Source organism: Tupaia chinensis, unplaced genomic scaffold, assembly GCF_000334495.1.
Source record: "Tupaia chinensis unplaced genomic scaffold, TupChi_1.0 Scaffold000099_1, whole genome shotgun sequence".
NCBI classification, from domain to species: domain Eukaryota; kingdom Metazoa; phylum Chordata; class Mammalia; order Scandentia; family Tupaiidae; genus Tupaia; species Tupaia belangeri.
Window position 1 is genome coordinate 6,013,743 of NW_006159563.1, and position 17,801 is coordinate 6,031,543.

Genomic DNA, 17,801 nt, shown 5'->3' on the forward strand with positions numbered 1-17,801 from the left:
GTGTCCCGGACCCGGTGGCTTAAAACTCACGCCAGGCGCGTGTGCGTGCGTGCCCAAGATCCCGAGAGGAGAATGGAGGAGAAGGGATTGCGGTGTGACCATCCCCCCTGGGGGGTGATTTCTCGCTTTCTGTCTCTATGTCTCTCTCTGTCTGTCTGGCGAGCGCACGCGCCCTACAGTGAAAATCTCTCCAAAAAAAAAAAAAAAAAGGTTCCCCATTGTCAATATTTTTCATGTGAAAAGCTGTACAAGAGCCAGGAGAGGGCCGTCAGATCAACTGGCCAAACTTCCAAAAGTTACCCTGACTCTGTACAGTCTTGCTCACAAGACTTGCCCCTACACATTGGTAGGAAACCATCCTCGAGTAAAATGATGTGATCCTAGACCCCATCATTCTATTTCTAAATATGCCTGATTCTAAATGCTGTTATTTGAGTCAGATGGAAAATTCAGTTCTGTCTTGTATTATTCCCTAACTTAATTGTTTTTCAATGTGCAGGCCTCAGAGTGGGGTTTTGCTATACACGTCATCCCTTAATGTGGGTGGGATAACTCTGGGGTCAGGGTGGTGGAGATGAGGTGGTAAAGTTTAGTTTCCACTTGCTTGGGCAAAATGACTGTTAGGAAATGAGTGTCCGTCCAGATCTGGTCGGCCAGCTCCAATTCAGATCCTGTCCTTGTGTGGGTCACTTCGTGATAATGAGGAGGTGCCCTAGGGCTCGCAGCCCTCAGGGAGCACTTTGGGATTATGGGCGTGAAAGCAAACATGGTTTGTTTCAGAGAGGCTTCAGGAATCTCAGGATGCCTGTCTGTTGGACTCCAAAATCAAGCTGCCAAATTTAAGTCAACATCTACAAATTCATGAAAGAACCAGATCTTTCCAAGCTGAACTGAGGTGGCCCCTCTCTGATATCACGTTCTCTCTAACTCAGCTGTAGAACATCTTTGCTCACTGTCTCAGACACGTTTCTAGTTTTCATTGGGAAGAGGTTGTGTTCTGAATCCTGGTCCATGTGAGACTGATAGTTCCTTAAAATATAAAACATCCTTAGTTTCAGTTGGGCTGCTGCCAAGGGCTAGGCTAGGCTAGAAAGAGTTGTCTCAAATGTTTGCTCTTATGCCTTTGGCAAGCAGCACCCAGTGGCCCCCATTCAGTGATGATAGGGTTTGGGTAACACGCTGGGTTTGGGGCTGTGGATAGCAACGCTGTGGAAGGCTGTCCTTGGGAGAATGCCAGCTGGCTTCAGTTTTCTGTGCTGTGATTGTTGCTGCTGCACCCCAGTGTGGGCTGCTGGGGTCTGGAAGGATGACCTCACCAAACTGCCCAGGCCCACCTGAGAACCATTATGTGCTAATCCCGTGGCCAGGGCCCCCTTCCCAAATTAAATGTTAAATAAGCATCATTTTATCCTTATCCAAAAATGCACTAAGAACCTAGACATGTCTTCCGTGCATCGTGGAATATGAGCTGTCCAATACAGGCAGGGCTCGGCCTTCAGCAAGGCCTTGCGGATCGTGAGGCTTTGTGGTTGGGATTTCACTAAACACCATGTTGGGGTGGGGAGTCTTTCCTCTTTCATCCCTAGCCAGAGAACAGACTACTGAGCCCAGTTCATGCTCATCGTCTTAATCACAGGCTGAAGATGAATATTTTTGGTTAGTTCCCCCTTTTTTTTTATACTCACAATGCCTATTTATAGCCATTTGTTGACAGACTCTACCAATTACTTGTAAAACGTGTATTTAGAGAAAGACAGACTGGAAATGTGAAGTCGGTGGGTCGCCATAGTTCTGTATTAGATTAGTCTGCTCTGAGGCAGGTTGGAATCAAGACTAGGCTGGCAGTGGTCACCAGGGCCACAAGTGGAAATGGCCATCTGTTGTCACATGGATTGGAAGATGACTAGAGAAACACACACTCTTCTTTCTGTTCATCTTATCTTTGCTGTTACAAGCTCACTGGGCCCCACGTTCATGTTTATTATGGGTATTACCTGTTACCAACCCCAGGGCTATTGCCTTCTCACGTCATCCGGGACATGCCCTGTTTGCCAACTCCAGCGTTCTCCTTTCTAGCTTTCTCATACTTCCCCTCTCTTTGACATTAACCATCTACTCATATTATTTCCCAATCTTCTGAGGCCACTTTCTGCTTGGGTTTAAAAAAAAATTTTTTTTTAATTGCCAGAGGATGTGTGTGCTCACCAGACAGAGACAGAGACAGAGAGAAGGCATCTCTCCAGAGAGGCATGGTCACATTACAGTCTCTTCTCCATTTCTCTATCCTATTTAGATTTTGAGTGTGCAGGCACACCCACCCAGCATGTTTTTTAAGTCACCAAGGCCAGGATTTGAATTGTGGTCAGCCATGTGGGATCTGGGCCCTCACCCAGGCTATGGGGACAGGCCAGGCCTTCTTATCATCTAACTCCTCCTCCTCTCTTTTGAAACCCATTCCTTCCTGCTTCACATTTATTTATTTATGTATTTTTAAATTTTTGTCAAAATAAGGTATGGTCATACTGCGGTCCCTTTTCCTTCATCTGTCCATCCTGTCAGGATATTGGGGACACATGCACAAGCAGCTGGCATGTTTTATGAGCCACAGGGCCAGGATTCAAACCATGTAGTTGGCCACATGGGATCCAGTTCCCTTAACCATCAGGCATGGGACCAGCCCTGCTTTGCCTTTCAAATGTCGGTTCTCCCTAGAGTGCCATCTTCTGCCCTTCTTCTCTCAGCCCATATGTTTCTACCAACCACTTTAACCACAACATGAAGAAGTGAAGATAAGGTGCCCAGTTTGGGAGTCCAGGACTTGGCAATGCATATGGGACATCAGAGAGAAGTTACCTATAGAAGTTGCCCATAGGTGATCAGATAGAGATACAGAATTTCTCTGACTTCTATCCTTACCTCAGGCCCTGGGCACGGGGCTAGAAAAAGGAGAGTGGCTTTGGGGGCAGCAGAAAGGGGGCGGAGCCAGGGAAAGTACATCAGCTATGCGTGTACTCCCACAGAGGAAGGGGAGGCATAAGTAGGGAACTTGAGCCTGTGTTGATGGCCAAGGCCAGAAATGGAAACAGGTGCCAGAGTTCCTAGCTACACATGCAGGACTGGAGCACACTGAAGGGGTAATGTTTAAGTGAAATAAGGAGGCTGGGCTGTGGCCCCTTGGTTCCAGGATGGGTTAGCTTGGTTTGAGGCACTGGGATTAGACCATTAGAACAGTCTGTGTAGGAGATACGATTTTGGAGTCTAGAATACCCAGCGGAATATTGAGCATAAAACCCTGGGGAATGAAAACATTTACTAGATGTGCAAAGAAAGAAGACAAGGCAAAGGAAACTGAAGAAGAACATCAGGTGGAAATAATAACTGACCCAAGGGAGCATTCTTTTCTGTGCCAGGTGCTGTGGCAGGTGCTTCTCCTGCGTCTTCTCTTAGAGACTGAAAGGGAGGGAAACATTTGGAGGAAAAGACAGTTTCAAGACAAGATGGGACCAACAGCGTAATGGCTATGTCACTGGACTCCCATGTAGTCAACCATGATTTGAGTCCCAGACCCTGTGGCTTAAAACTCACGCCGGGCGCGTGTGCGTGCATGCCCAAGATCCTGAGAGGAGAATGGAGGAGAAGGGATTGCGGCGTGACCATCCCCCCTGGGGGGTGATTTCTCGCTTTCTGTCTCTATGTGTCTCTCTGTCTGGTGAGCGCACGCGCCCTATAGTGAAAAACTCACGCTGGGCGCATGTGCATGCGTGCCCAAGATCCCGAGAGGAGAATGGAGGAGAAGGGATTGTGGCGTGGCCATCCCCCCTGGGGGGGTGATTTCTTACTTTCTATCTCTCTGTCTCTCTCTGTCTGTCTGGCAAGTGCATGTGCCCTATAGCAAAAACCTCTCCAAAAAAAAAAAAAAAAAGAGACATTTCTTTTCCTGGGTCATCTTTGTCACACTTTCCTTACTTGTCACATTTCTTCCTGTCCTTAGAGCCTAGCTCAATGAGCACCACCTCTGGAATCCTCCCAGGGATGTCAGTATCTTATTCATTCAGGCAACAAATATTTATGTCCCTGTTGGAAATTTATGATGTTTTAATGAAATCAGTTTATATAACCTACTGGACTCCAGCTTATTCATTCTAAAGATGTAGTAGCTAGTACATACAGTGATCAAAAACTAGGTATTTGTTTAATAATATACGTTATTTATTCAATATTTAGTTTAAATCAGTGCATGAGAAGAATCTCATCCACCGATTTTAGACTTAAATGTCCAAGTTTGCTGTGATGGTCCCGAGTTGAGGACTCATGGGACGTTTGCTTTCTGTTGTTTTGGTTTACACTGCTGTATTGACACTCCTGGCTAATGTCAGACATTAACCAACTGCTGAAGTTCCCTGGAGCACACGCACATTCTCTGAATACTTATTATACACAATTCAATAATGATTAACATTTGAACTCAGTCTAGGCAGAGCAAGCCACATCAAAGCTCTTTCTTCACTAAGACTTTTAAAATATCAAATATGGACTGAGTGAGTAGGTGTCAGAGAAGCTGACTTTGTAAACTGAAAATCATAAACTTAAATTCATTTGAAATACGTCATGTGGAGTGCATATATAAAAATTATGAGTATTTTGATTTTTCCCTTGTAGCTAATAAATACCATCTGTAATATTCCTCCTCACCTTTTTCTGATTAGCTTCATGTCTGGCATATTTTCCCCAACACTCCTATTTCATGTCCTAAGGATTTTACCAAGGACAGATAGAATTTTAAAGAATGTAAAGATTGCTCTAGCAATCAGGTGTAAGTCCAGAAATAAAAGATTATTCAAGATGCTGGATCTAGAATTTGAACCACACCGTTGGCCATATGGAATCCAGCTGCCTTAACCACCATGCCACCAGTTAGCCCCCATAAACAAAGGATTTTTAGTGGTTGTCAGTCCTCCCTGTTTTAGTCTTGTCTGGGGACACACTAGCAGAACTACATAGCCTGACAGGTGGGAATGCCTGTGAGGGATAAAATGCATATGGCCCACTATAACCCAGACCCACAAAGTCCACACTCCCCCAGTGCTGGTGTGGCTTCTAGGACCTTACTTCTTGCACCTGGGTCCACATGGGTGCATCAGGCAGCGTGCCCTGGGCCATTGGTTCTACCTGGCATTGATGGAGCTGGATGAATTTCCTGGGGGGCTACCAAACGTGAACCAAGGCAGAGCTTAGACAGCTCTATATTTAGCTGTCTTGTACAATAGGTATCTGTGTTAAGTTTGTTTGGAGGGAAGATTTCACCACTTGGAAGGTTTGAAAAGAAGACCACCCTCGGGGGCACAGGTGGTAGCACACTGGTCTGCAGTGCTAGAAGCCACATGGCCAGCCACAGGCTCAGAAACCAAGTTGGACTCAAATGCCCTTGATGGTGTTCCCGAGAGCCTGACTAGCTGGAGGGCCGGGGGAAGGGGAACACAGGACGAGGAGACACTGTCGAGGATGCCCTTCTCTCTCTCTCTCTCTCTCTTTCTCTCTCTCTCTCTCCCTCTCTCCCCACACACACACACAGCCCGCATGCACATGTACATGAAAGAAATCAAAATAAGCTTTGAACATGTTTGAGAGAAGTCCCCTCCTAGGTAGTGGCGCCTGTGATGGCTGCAGTAGTAGCAGCTCCAGCAGCAGTGACGGTGACTATGAGGGATGGCGGGGGCTGGCGGACCTGCACCAGCCCAGAGGTTTACCCTGAGATCAGATACATTCGTCCATGAGGACCCGCAGGAGGTGTCCGAGGAGCTGACAAAGGCTTTGGAACAAAAACCAGATGATGCGCGTTGTTCTTGTCAAAGAGCTTATTGTCACATCCTTCTCGGGAATCACTGTGATGCTATTGCTGATGCAAAGACATCCATCGAGCTCAGTCCAAATACGTCCCCTGCGATACCGAGAAGAGGGGTGTGAGTACCGTGAGAAAACTATGCCAGTGCTCTAGGAACTTTTCGAGGACAGAGATTAGATAGAGCAGGTGCCGACTTCATTGTCTGGATTAAGCAGTGCCGAGAAGCTCAGAATGGATCAGTATCTGAGGTGTCTGCATCCCAGCGGGCTCATCTGTGGAAATCAAGTATGACTGCTGTCAAACAAAACCGCAAGTAATCATTACACTAGTGATCGAGAATGTTCGGAAGAATGACTGAACTGTGGGATTTTCAGAAAAAGAGTTGTCTGCTTTGGTGAAACTTCCTTCTGGAGAAGATTATAATTTGAACTTGAGACTTCTTTATCCTTCCTTAGCTCTAACAGAGTGCATTTAACAAAGAGTGAAATCAAAATTTAAAAAAAAAAGATGAAGGCTGCGATATGGGGAAAACTATAAGGGCAAGGAGCTGTCCCTAAGCCAAAATGTTCATCGCAGATGTGAAGAACCCGTATCCTTCATCATCTCACTATACACAGAATTGGGATACACTGGTTGGTGAGATCAAAGAAGAAGAAAAGAATGAGAAGTTGGAGGGAGATGCAGCTTTAAACAGCTCACTTTAGCAGATCTGTTTAGATGGTTCTGAGGAAGTGTTTTGTGCACAACTCATTTATGGAGTCTGATAGTACAGTTCTAAGCACCAGCTGGTCTGCTGTAGGCAAAAGAAAAGTTGAAATCAATCCTCCTGATGATATGGAATGGAAGAAGTACTAAAGAAGTTTGTTATCAAAGGAAAAAAAAAAGTGAGACCAGCAGTTAGCGTAATGGCTATGTCGCTGGACTCCCATGTAGTCAACTGTGGTTCAAGTCTTGGACTCAGTGGCTTAATCTCATGCCAGGCACACGTGCATGTATGCCCAAGATCCCGAGAGGAGAATGGAGGAGAAGGGATTGCAGCATGACCATTCCCGCTGGGGGGTGATTTCTCTCTTTCTGTCTCTCTCTCTCTATTTCTGGCAAGTGCACGTGCCCTATAGCAAAAACTTCTCCAAAAAAAAGTTTGAAAACCACTACCTTAACTAAATTGTGTTATTTCAATAACTGCTATATTTAATGATATTAATAGTGATTAACATACATTGAAAGCTTACTATGTGTCAGGGACCCTGCTAAAGGCTGTCAATGTATCTCATTTAATTATTTAAAAAAAAACGTTTTGCTGGGAGGAAACAGGCTAAGTAAGATATCTATGGTTACAGAGCTGGTAAGCAGTAGAGCCGGCCGAATTACGTAGTTCCAAAGCCAGAGATCTCAGTCCAGGAGCTGATGCTGGCATTAATTAACTCTGGTAAAAGTGGCAGGGCAGCTTGCATAACTACAAACAACACAACAAATTGTATTAAGTGCCATTATAGTCGGGCATTCAATGATGCTTGAATTCCAGTTACTCTGAGCTTCTCTCTCCCCAGCCCCACTGGCCTCACCTAATATGGGGAAAGTCTGACGAGCAGAGAGGCAGATAATAAACCTAAGAAGGAAAAACTGGCTTGTGAATACTCTGAATGCTCAGGCTGCCACAGCCTTCTTCCACTCCCTCTTTACTTTTCTCCTTCACGCCACCTCCTTTTTCCTTTCCTGTTTTGTTTTCTTCTTTGTTGCCGATTTCTCCTTGTCCCTTACTATGTATAAGATAAATGTAGAAATGGGTAAAAGAGCTCTTTGTCTTTTCTTTCTTTCTAAGAGAAAGACAAGTACCCTCAATAGAGTCTCATGCTACCATCCACCCCCAGCCTTCCCAGTCAGTTAGGACCATGGGCATGTGCACACCTGGCATGCACAGGTTGACCAAAGAGCCAAACCTACAGCCCTCTGGATCCAGCATCACTTGAATAGTGCATCATCTATGCACAACCAGGCTTCCCCAAGAGTTTTATCTTCTGAGAAATAGGGATTAAATGTCTCCTAAGTGCCCATGTGGACAGAATGAGAACACTCCTAGATTTTAGCGGACAGTACAGGAGGCACATCTGAGAATTTGCAAATTGCTCCAGCTGACCATCAATGGAACAGGGTAGTTGGTGCAGTCAGGAGTCCTCTGTGGATTGTCCTCAGCAGTGGTTACAAAGGTATTAGGAGCATAACAGCTGCTGCCAACAATGGCAATTCCAGGTCACTGAAGGTGGCAGAAGGCTAGGCAGCTCATATTGGGCCAGGCTGGGCCCACTAAGACTCCAGGCCTGAGCTGAACTGGGCTCCACAAGCTAGAGTTGGGTAGTAAGTGCCTACCAAGCTTAAGTGATTCCAGCATAGAACCAGAGTTGGGACTCCCTACCCTATTTTTCTCTGTTTTCACAATTTTGGCTGAATTTATGTATGATTGATTATATATTGGGTCATCAAAAAAGTCATGATGTATTTATTTCTATACAAAAATGTGTCATGACTTTTTCAACAACCCAATAGGATGTAGGTGTTGTTGCCACATTTTCTCCTCATAATTTTCTAAAAATACCTTGTGCCCTTGGCAGCTAGCGGGCTCAGATCTCACAGTCATTAGGTTGGGCAGGTGGTCACACCTTGACTTCTAAGGCTGTCAACCAAAGGCCATAGGTTCAATCTAAACTGAAACAGTATCCTTCAGTTAGTCAGTTGGTTTTGCCTGTGGCCTTGACATTTGGCAACTGCTGTGGGAATTTAAGAGACTTGTAACCAGGACAAGTCTGCAGAAAACTAACCACACATAAGATATCCTCACACTCATCTCGTGAGTAGGTGATATTTTTATCTGCCTTTTACAATTAAGAAACAAACTCAGAGGGTTAAATGACTAAATAGGATACCAGAGTGTTCTAAAGGCTCCTCAGATGCACAGCAATTTCTCCAAGTTCCTCTTCAGAACTGGAGCAGTTCTGCACATGGCCTGCCTCTGCCATGTTCCTACAAGTTCTGTCGTCCCAGCTCTTGGCTGTGAGGGCCATGCGCAGGACTGGCAGGGGCTTCATTCATCTCCCCAAATTAAGCAAATAGGATAGAGCAGCAGCTCAAAGTGTGTGTGTGTGTGGGGGGGAAGTAGAGGGGGTATAGCCAGTGTCTTTAGGGAACTATTTTTTAATCTGATCTTTCTAAATTATAAAATGATTAAAACCAAATAGAATTCAGAGGAAAGGAATGGCAAGACAAACAACAGAGCAGAAAAGGGACTAACCCCTAAAAGTGCCAAAGTATAGCTTCTGCCCATAAATACTTTGTCCCTAACTCTGTTCAACTCTGAACATTTGGCCGGCCCTGTAGTTTAGTGGTTAATGGAGCTGGATCCCACATGGCCCAACAGGGTTTGCAGCCTGATCTGTAGAGAAGTACAGTATGTTTAGCAGACACTGCAGATTCTTCCTTAAAGATTGAAATGCTGTGTGAAATAGACATAGGGACCTGGATTCCTATCTCACTAACTTACCATCTCAAGACAGCTTCTGGGGCCAGCCAAGTGCCATGGCAGTTAAGCCAACTGGACCCCACATGGCCAGTTGTGCAGTGCAAGTCCTAAACCCAATGGCTTAAAGAACACTCTGGGCACATGTGTGTGTGTGCCCAAAATCAGGAGAGGAAAATGGAGGAGAAATGATTGTGGCCATCCCTTCTGTAGGGTACTTTCTCACTTTCCTTCCTTCTTACTGTCTGGCAAGTGCAAAACAAAACAAAACAAAAAAGTGAAAGAACACACAACTCTCATGGTATTTCTGGAACCTCTTCCAAATCTGGGAGACACAGTTCTCCACTGAAACCACTGATCCACCTTATTCTGGAAGCTTGAACTCCTTCAGATTCCTAAGGATTGCTCAGATAAGGAGCTCAACACGTCTAGGACATGTTATGTACGGTAATGATTTCCTTCATTTGCCCTAAAGTTTTCTGCTGATTATCTTTCCACACCCCAAATCAATACATTTCATCTTAGTTATAACTTAGTTATTTCTGTCTGACCAACGAGCTTTATTATCGTAGAGATGTCTTTCGGTTCAGAAAGAGCAAGAGAAACAAATATTTGTTTGTTTATGCTTATCTCTTAACTCCTTGGTTTCTGCCCAGAGGTTAACAAATCCAGAGCCCCTTTCTCACCCATCAAGCTGATGGATGGATTACTGAGAGCGTCTGACTCGGGTCGGAAAGCCTCTGCTCTCCTGGCTTCTGCAAAGTCCTATTTAATTGGTTTCCTTCCTCATATTATTTTCTTCTTTATTTCCAGCTTTTCTCTGGCCCTTAGTACTGTTTCTGAGCTCCCGCTTTCTACTGCGTGGACAACTCATTCATTGCCAGGGTTCAGTGACCATCACCCGTAGGAGGTGGTCATAATGGAGTGATCCTTCCGTCTGTCATCCTTCAGCCCAGTGTTAGCAGGTGGTTCTACCTTGACTCCTGTTCATTCTTCAGAGTCAGTGTGTATAACGCCACACTCACAGTCTCCTGCTATTTCCTGCCCCATCTGTGTCCTGCCAACATCAGTAATATTCTCTCATCTCCAAATGGGAAACGTTCAGGTTTCACTTATCTTTTATAACCTTTTTTCAGCAAATATCATGGATTTTACCTTCAAAACTTCTCAGATGTCTCTTTGTTCCCCACTTAATATCACAGTATTTCAGAATGTAGTACTTTATTACCACGTGGTTGGTAATTGGCAAGTCTTTCCTTTTTTCCCTCAGTGCCAGAGGGACTGTGTGCCTACACACTCACATACGAGAGAAAGAAAATCCCCCCTAAAGGGCCTGGTTACTTCACAACCCCCTCTTTCTCCATTTCTCCATCCTAGCAGGATTCTGGGCATAAATACACATGCCCAGGTGTACTTCAAGCTGCAAAGGCCAGGATTTGAACTATGGTCAGCCACAAGGGCTCCAGCACCCTCTGTACAGTGTCCAATCACAGGCCCAGCCCAGAGGATATTGCCTTTTTTTCTTTTTCTTTTAGTTGCCTGAGGACATATGCACTTGCCAGAGACAGAAAGGGAGAAAATACTCCTGACTGGGACGTGGTCATGCCACAACCCCTTCTCCTTCATTTCTCTATCCCGTTGAGATTTTGAACATGAACATACACACACCTGTGTGTACTTTTCAAGCTGTTGGAGACAGGAGTCCAGTCGCTAGCAACTATATAGGATCCAGCTCCCTTAACCACTAGGCTGCAAGGCCAGTGCACAAATATTTCTTTTTTTCTTTTTTAAGAGGTTTTTGCTATAGGGCGCGTGCACTTGCCAGACAGACAGAGAGAGATAGAAAGACAGAAAGCGAGAAATCACCCCCTCCCCCACCCCGGAGGGATGGCCATGCCACAATCCCTTCTCCATTCTCCTCTCGGCATCTTGGGCATGCACGCACACATGCCCAGCGTGAGTTTAAGCCACTGGGTCCGGGACTCAAACCACAGTCCACTACATGGGAGTCCAGTGACATAGCCATTATGCTAACTACTGGTCCCAAATATTTCTTAAATCTGGGTTTAGTCCAACTCTGTCAGAGAAATTCTAACAGTTCATTAACATTCTAAGAAATTTCTGCCTCCTGTCTCTCATCCTGGCAGTCTAGCGAATGCACTGCCAGGTTAATTAGTGAAAATTCCAATTTAAAATTCAATATTTATTATTAATATAGATCCAAAAATTCTTCAAGAAAATACTGACAAATAGAATCCAGAAATACATAGAAAGAATTAGATGAGGGGGTCTTCAAATAGCCCAGGGAATATGCATATTATGAAAAAACTATGCATACATTTAAAACTTTTTACACCAAAATAAACTCATACTTTAATTAAATAATTCCATGAACTTTGAAGTTTCCTTGTATTCCCTGATCAAATGGAATTTAACCCAGGAATGTAAGATTGGCTTAATATCTGAAAATTTATTAATGTGATATACCATATCAGTAGAATAAAAGACAAACAAAACATGATCATCTCAATAGATACAAAAAGGCCTTTTGATAAAATTTAACACTTCATGATAAAAGCGCCCAAAAAACTAGTAAGAGACCTACACAACTTGATAAAAGAAATCTACAGAAAAACCTACAGCTAGAGCCAGTCCTGCAGTGCAGTGATTAAACACCATGCATTGGGAGCCATATCCCACATAGCCAGCTATGATTCAGGTCCCAGCCCCGCCACCTTGAAGAACGTACTAGGCACGTGTGCCTGAAATCCTGACGGGAAGGAGAAATGGAGGACAAGGGATTGTGGTGTGACCATGCCCCACTAGAGAGTGCTTTCTTGTTCTCAGTCTCTCTCTTTCCCGCTGGTGGGCAAAGGCCAAAAAAAAAAAAAAAAGAAAAAAAAAAAAAGAAAATCAAACTTACAGCTAGCATCTAGCATCCTATTTTACTAGAAAAGACTTAATGTTTATCTTCTAAGATTAGTAACAAGTCAAGCATGTATATTCTCACTCTTTGTATCACATTATACTAGAGATTCTCACTAGGACAACTGAGCAAGCAAAGGAAATTAAAGATATCCATATTAACAAATAATTAAAACTATCATGATCTTGTATTAAAAAAAAAAAAAACTAAGAAATCTGAGCTAGGTAAGTGGAATGGTGGTCAAGACATCGGGATCCCACATGGCCATTCTGCATGGTTTGAGTCTTGGGCCCAGCAGCTTGAAAAATATACCAGGCACATAAATGTGCATGCCCAAAATCCTGGGAGGAGAAGGGATTGCAGCATGGTCACCCCCATGTGGAGTGCTTTCTTACTTTCTCTCTCACTCTCTCTGTCTCTGGTGAACATACAGTTCCTACAACAAATTACCCTCCCCCCCAAAAAAAGAAAGAAAGAAAGAAAAAGAAAATCCTAAGATGTCAACTAAAAAGATATTAGAACTAATAAACAAGTTCAGAAAGGTGACACAATACAAGATAAATATACAATAATTAGACAGTCATGGTGCCACAGCAGTAATGCAGCATTCTGCAAGGCCGAGGCCCTATGGGAAGGTCCTAGATTCACTTCCTGAGGTCTGCCTGTGTGTTCAGGAATATGTGCCCAAGCCCATGATCCTGGCTGGCTAGGGCTAGGGGTGGAATTGTGGTGTGAAAATTCTTCTGGGGGACAGCTCTCCTCTGTCACCCTCTCTCATGGAAGAAACAAATAAATAAATGTATTTATTAGAATATATCATTTTAAATAGAGAAATTTATATTAAATATATATAACTTTATATTCTATACTGTGATATATATACAATTATATTCCATATAGTGGAAATGAACAAAACAAACATGAAACTGAAAACCAAAATAAGCCAGTGGTGCAACAGTAAGATGCACTGCTCAGTGAGGCAGACCCACAGGAATGTTGTATGCTCAAGTCTGGCCCTGAGTCCACCAAGCACGAGGCGCGCTTATGCCCATCATCAGGGCTGGTTGAGGCTGGAGTGAGTTGCAGTTTCAGGACACTGTTAAGGGTGATGTCTTTCTGTGTGTCTCTCTTCTTCTCTCTTACCCTCTCTCTCTCTCTCATGAAATAAATAAAAAATGAACTTTTAAAAATATCCTGCATATGGGGACCAGCAGTTAGCGTAATGGCTATGTCGCTGGACTCCCATGTAGTTGACTGCAGTTCGCATCCTTGACCTGGTGGCTTAAAAACTCCTGCCGGACGCGTGTGCATGTGTGCCCAAGATCCCGAGAGGAGAATGGAGGAGAAGGGATTGCTGCGTGGCCATCCCCCCTGGGGGGTGATTTCTCACTTTCTGTCTCTCTGTCCCTCTCTGTCTGTCTGGTGAGTGCACACACCCTATAACCTCTCAAAAAAAAAAAAAAAAAAGAAAGAAAGAAAGAAAGAAAGAAAGAAAGAAAGAAAGAAAAGAAATCCTGCATATGCTCTCTTCTTAAAAAGAAAAAAAAACTGTGGGGTACAGAAAGTGGCATAGCAGTAATGAAGGTGGGCCCACATGGGAAAGGTCTTGTATTCATGTCCTGGGACCTCCCTGTTCACTCTGGTGCACATGCCTTTGATCTGAGCCAGCTGCAGCTCAGAGTGTGAACACACTGTTGGAGGTACCTTTCTATCTGTCTGTCTCTCTGCTTCAATAAATAAATAAACTTCAAGTAAAATAAAATAATATTTTTAAAAAGAATTGTGAAAATGGTCCCATTTGCAATAGCACCAAAAAAGAATAAGATTCCTATGAATAAACTTAAGAAAAAAGTACAAAAGTTAAATTCTGAAAATGGCAAAATATTGTTCACAGATTGTAAAGACTTTAATAAATGAAACACAGCTCATGTTCATGGTTGAGAGACAATATCATTAGATGACTGTACTCCCCAAAGTGGTCTACAAATTCAATGCAGTTCCCAACAAAATCTCACTTGGCTTCTTTCATAAGGAAATTAATTGATAAGCTGATTCTAAAATTCATAATGAAATTCAAGGGTCTCAGAATAGCCAAAGAAATCTTCGGCGGGGAGGGGGGGGATAAAAATTGGAGAACTCAGACTTTTTGGTTTCGAAAGTTACTGCTAAGCTCCATAAGCAAGGTAGTGTGGTAGTGGTATAAAAATAGACATAGATCAGTGGTCAGAATTGAGAGTCTAGAAATAAAATCTCACATTTATAGTCAATTGGTTTTTCAACAAGACTGCCAAGACAATTAGGTAGAAAAGAATAGTCTTTTCAACAAATAGTGTTGTAACAACTCGATAGCCACATACAAAGAATGCAATTGAACTCCTGTTTCAATCCATATATATAAATAATCCAAAACAGATCAAAGACCTAAACAAAGCCTTGAATTTGGCAATATTTTCTTCTATATGGTACCAAAAACACAAGCAACCACCACAACAACATTTAAATAAATTGGAATTCATTAAAATTAACTTTTGTGCTTTGGGAGACACTATCAAGAATGTGAAAAGGACAATCCACAGAATAGGAGAAAAATTTTGCACCTGAAAAGGGACTTATATCTAGAATATATAAAGAATGCTTACAACTTGGGGCTGGCAGGTGGCATGGTGGTTAGGGGTGCTAGATTCCCATTTGACTAACCATGGTTCAAGTCCCAGACCTGACAGCTTGCTTTCTCACTTTCCCTCTCTCTTTGTGTGTCTCTCTCTGGTTAAATTAAAATAATAATAATAATTAAAGTTAAATAAAATCATTCTTTAAAAAAATAAAGAACTCTTACCACTACATAATAAAAAGACAAGTAACTCAATTTAAAACAGACAAAAGATTTGTGACAACATAAGTGAACCTAAGCTAAATACAGAAAGACAAATACTGCATGATCTCTCTAGTTGAAATCTAGAAACATAGTAGGACAGTGGTTACCAGGACTGAGAAAGGGAAGGGAATGGAGAAGATGTTGATCAAAATGTGCACATTTTCGGTTATAAAATGAATAAGTTCTGGAGAGCTAATGTACAACACGATGACTCAGTTAATACTGTACTATATTCTTGAAATGTGCTGAGTAGATCTTAAGTACTCACACACACGCAAAAGCTAAAAAATCAAAACATCACATCGTACCCCTTATATACAATATTTGTCAATCATCCTGCAGATTTTTTTTTATAAAACGGGCAAAGGATCTGAGTAGACAGTTCTCCAAAGAAGATACACAAGTCACTGATAAACACATTAAAAGGCGTTCAACTTTGTCATCAGCAATATGCCAATTCAAACCACGTGAGATATTACTGCACACCCACTAGATAGCTACAGTCAAAAGACAGGGCCCAGATGTGGTGGCACACATGTAATGCCACCACTTGGGAGACTGGAGGCCACATGGGAGGCATGGCTTCAGTTCCCTGGCCAACCTCAACACACTGAGTACAGTTGTGCATGCCTGTAATCATACCCAACTGGAAGGCTGGGACAGGAGGATCATGGCACAGCAAGTCCCTGTCAAAAATACTTACGTCTGACTCTCTCCCTTTCTGTCTCTCTCCTTCTTTTTCTCTCCTTCGGTCTCTTATAAAGGGAGGAAAAAAAAAGAGACAATAGAGAACATTAACAAAGATGTGAACAAATTGGAACCCTCACGCCCTGCTGGTGGAAAGGTAACACGGTTCTGCCACTTTGGAATGTTCTGCGATTCCTCAAAAATTACCATATGATCCAGCAATTCCACTCCTAGGTAATAACCAAGAGAAGCGAAAGCATGCAGCCACACAAATACTTATATGAGAATAGCCATAGTGGCATTATTCATAATAGCCAAAAAGTACAATCAAACAAGTGTCCATTAATTGATGAGCAGATAAAGAAAATGTATGTCTTCAGCAAACACAATACAAAGCTTACTCGTCAATAAAGTGGAACGAAGTACTGATACATGCTACAGAATGAATGAATCTTGAAAATGTGCTCAAGGAAAGAAGCCAGCCACAAAAGATCACATATCTATCGTATGATTCCTTTTACACAGAATGTCCAGAATTGATAAAATTCAAAGAAATAGGCTCAGCCACAGTGGTGCAGAGTGTTGGATGCTACTGTGCAATGCTGGAGCCACATGGGAGGCCCAAGTTCAGATCCCAGACCAACCTAGGCATGCTGGCCATAGTGGTACGTGCCTATAATCCTAGCTAATTATAACTCTCTCTCTTTCTCTCTCTCTCTCTCTCTCTCTCTCTCTCTCTCTCTCTCTCACATACACACACACACAAATCCAAATAGATAGAAAAAAGATTAGGGGTTGCCTAAAGCTGGAGGGTGTAGGAAGAAGGAAATGACTCCTAGTGGTATAAGATTTCTTTTAGAGGTGATGAAAATGTCCTAAAACATATTATGGTAATGATTGCACAACTCTGTGAATATACTAAAAACCATGGAATGTTACACTCCAAATGGTTGAATTATGTCATATCTGAGTAATGCTATTAGGAAAAAAAATTCGCTCCAAAAATATATTTAAATTTTTCCCAAGTCTCACTGTTGACTAGAAGGAAAAGTGACAATTCCTTAGTCTAGTATTTAGAACTTCCTTGAATTTGTTTCACCCATCTATCCAATGACCTCACCTATATCTCCTGCAGCAGTTTCACCAACTGTCCTTCAAACGCTTTAATCATTGAAACTGCTTCTCTCATTCTTCAACCTAAAATTCCCATCTTAGCCTTCTATTTTTTTTTGTTGTTGTTGTTAAGTTTTTGCCAGAGGACTCTGGCAATCCCTAGAGACAGTTGTCAGAGAGAAAGTGAAAAGTCATCCCTAGGGGGCATAGCCACACTGCAATCCCTTCTCCTGGGGTTTTGGGCACACATGCACACATGCCCAGTGTAATTCTCAAGCTGCCAGGTCCAGGACTCGAACCTCGATCAGCCATGTGGGAATCCAGTGCCTTTTTTTTTTATTATTATTTCTTTTTTTATTATTATTTTAATTTTTTTACATTAATTCACTATACATCATTACAGTATACAAAATGAATTTTCCATCCAAAATACACTGTCTATTGGTGCAATAAATCACATCAACATATATGTTATCAACAAATAATTTTCCATTTCTTATGTCTTGTATATTTTGCTTTTTTTTTTGCCATCCTTGATTCCCTATCCCTAACCCTCTGCCCTGTCCAACTCTCCTCCCACATTGTCTCTGATATCCATGGTTGCTTTCTATGCCTTTCCCCCCATTTAATTGATTTGCTAATGAACTTAATTTGTCTAAATATTTACAATAGCAAGCACAGCTGATATACACATACACAAGAACTCATGTCTGACTTTAGGCATAAAGCTCAGTGAGTAGAATGAACATACTATAAAATAGTACCTAGCTGGGGCTATATAGCTTACTGTGGTCATCAAATACAGTTTTTATTTTTTAATTTCGATAACAGTTTTAGTGTTTTTTTT

General features: G+C 42.6%; 1 protein-coding gene and 1 pseudogene across 1 annotated transcript in view; both read left to right on the forward strand.

The window, feature by feature from the left end:
- ARSB (arylsulfatase B) overlaps positions 1–17,801 on the forward strand; it is a gene marked incomplete at its 5' end in the record, with an annotated part of 208,355 nt that overhangs the window by 176,762 nt on the left and 13,792 nt on the right.
- Positions 5,707–6,697, forward strand: LOC102498974 (protein SGT1 homolog pseudogene; annotated as a pseudogene).